General features: G+C 42.0%; 1 protein-coding gene across 1 annotated transcript in view; it reads left to right on the top strand.

Annotated features, from left to right (window-relative positions):
• TRIP11 (thyroid hormone receptor interactor 11) overlaps window positions 1-2,398 on the top strand; it is a 34,872-nt gene that overhangs the window by 19,093 nt on the left and 13,381 nt on the right. The gene's annotated exons all lie outside the window — the stretch shown is intronic.

Below are 2,398 nucleotides of genomic sequence, written 5' to 3'. Positions count from 1 at the left end.
TCCAAGGAGTGTATCTATCTAATGTAAATGTTCAGCTCATATGCCTGTCTTTTGTTTGACTGGAAGCCACAGGTATAGGTTCAGTTCCAGGCCTAAAGGGCAAATAGGGGCCATAGTCTCAGTGGTTCCATCAAGCTCTGTCAGACCAGCAAACCTTGTCGTTTTTTTTTTAATAATTTTGAGTTTTTTTTACACATTGTTCTCTCACTCTATCCAGGATCTCCTACATAGATCCCCCTCCAAGTGGTTGACAGTTGTAGCTGGGCACCATCTAGTTCTTCTGGTCTCATAGTTGTATAGGCTGAGGATCACGTGATGTACCAGTTGCTTGGACTAATTGTTTCCATGCCTCTTTTGTTTTCCTCATTCTTCTTTGCTCTGGACGAGGAAAGACCCATTGTTGCATCTAGATGGCCATCTGCAAGCTTTTAAGATGCCAGTTGCTATTCACCAAAGTAGGATGTGGAACAATGCTTTTGTGTAGTATGTTATGCCAGTTGAGCTTGGTGTCTCCTGTGACTATGGTTTCTAGCCCACAGGTGCAACTACTCACTCTCTGTAGGTAGCTGGCTGTGACCAAGAAGTGACTACAACCTTGTTCCTTGTCAGCTCTACTATATACCTGGGAATTCTTACAGAACATACCAATACACTTGTAGAAGCATTGTCTGCCAACCCTGTACATGGTCTTGGCACACTCCCCCCTGCATGGACATACCTAATAGTTCAGCCTGTGCACCCATTTTCCACCCATATGTGCAAAAGGGTTCATTTTGTTTGTACCTCCCGTACAACTCTCTTATGTCTTCCTCTTCTTTAGTGCCACCATGTTGATTACTGCAATGAGTTGTTTTTAGTGTGTCGATTATTCTCAAGTACAGAGTTTGTAGATTTTTGTTTTAGTGTTACTGCCATACTAGGGTGAGTGGATTCCAGGATAAGATCTGGGTTTGAATCCTGCCTCTTCTGTTTACCGGTTATGCTATTTTGGGCAAATTTCTTAAGCTTTCTGCCCTTCTGTTTTCTCATCATAATCTTAATAACTACACTGTAGGATTGTTTTGGAGATTAAGACTCTCAGTTGTTGTTAGGTGTCTTTGAGTTGGTTCTTACTCACAGTGACTGCACCATACAGCAGAGTGAGACTCTGACCTGGCCCCGTACCGTCCTCACACTCATTACTGTGTGAGGCTGTTGGCAGCACCTTACTTAGTACCTGACACGTTATTAGAGGTGACCTTTCAATTTTGTTCTCTGGAAATACAAGCTAATTTAGAATAAGGATTCTTGGTTATAAGCACCAACAACTATCTTTGGCTAAGTAAAGAGGATATACTGAGAAGCCCAAGTGTAAGCCATAGCATTGAGGGAGGAGTTGAACATTCTGGTCTCAGAAAGGACAGGGATGGGAGCATCATCAGGGATCTAGGCAGCAGGACACAGTAGACTCTCTTCAGGGTACAGCTTTCATGAGCTCTGGTCAGGCTCAGCTCATGGTCCAGGTTCTGGGAGAGAAACTGGCATTCTCAAGTTGAGTGGCAGAGCACCTTGGTTGTCAGTTTGGGCATCCTATCAAGACTGGTAGAGGGAAGGTCGAGTGAGACAGGGAAAGGGCAGCAGGTGGGATTGGCCAGAAGGCTGGCACTGGTGTGAGTGGAATGCGTCTTCAGGAGGAGGGAAGCTCGTGGTCAGACACTAAGCAAAATACATATTATTTTGCTTGCTTTTCATTTGTTTCATGCTGATGTCCCCTTCTTAGCAGTTGGAAAACTGTTCTTAAGGCCCAAGAGAGGAAAAGGTAGTGTCTTTCAGGATTTTCCTAATTTGGGGCCTGTGTTTAAATTCTTTTCAGCCCTAGTGTGTACAGAGAATTATTTTGAATAATAGAGACTTTTGGACAATAATGATAGAACTAGCTGAGGAATATTCTTTGAGGGTAAATGTGGTTAACTTTGTGTATATATGTTTTCAGGAACTTAAACAGAGCCGAAGTCAGGACATTGATGTCCACCAGCATGAAATGTCAGTATTGCAGAATGCACATCAACAGAAATTGACAGAAATAAATCGTCGGCATCGAGAAGAATTACGTGATTATGAAGAACGAATTGAAGAACTTGAAAATCTGTTACAGCAAGGTTATTAGTTTTATTAATGACCTTAACATGTTAGCTGACATAATTAAATGATAAATCTAGCACTCTGAGACCAGGACATGGCTGCAAACATGAACTAAGTTGTAAAGAAGGTGTAAATGACTAGGTCTGCTAGCCTGCCAAGAATTAGTAATGGCAATCATTATTTTCAAGATTCTGCAGAAATGGAAAGGTCCTTTTGCCTTTGTGGCAAATGGTAATAATTTGTAGATTTCTTTGCATTTTCTGGTGATGGTAGCTTA

The sequence above is a fragment of the Orycteropus afer genome, unplaced genomic scaffold (assembly GCF_000298275.1).
Source record: "Orycteropus afer afer isolate SDZICR_OR568_19922 unplaced genomic scaffold, OryAfe1.0 scaffold00127, whole genome shotgun sequence".
In the NCBI taxonomy this organism is placed as follows: domain Eukaryota; kingdom Metazoa; phylum Chordata; class Mammalia; order Tubulidentata; family Orycteropodidae; genus Orycteropus; species Orycteropus afer.
The sequence above is the reverse complement of the archived record's forward strand: the minus strand, read 5'-3'. Positions and strand labels throughout refer to the sequence as shown.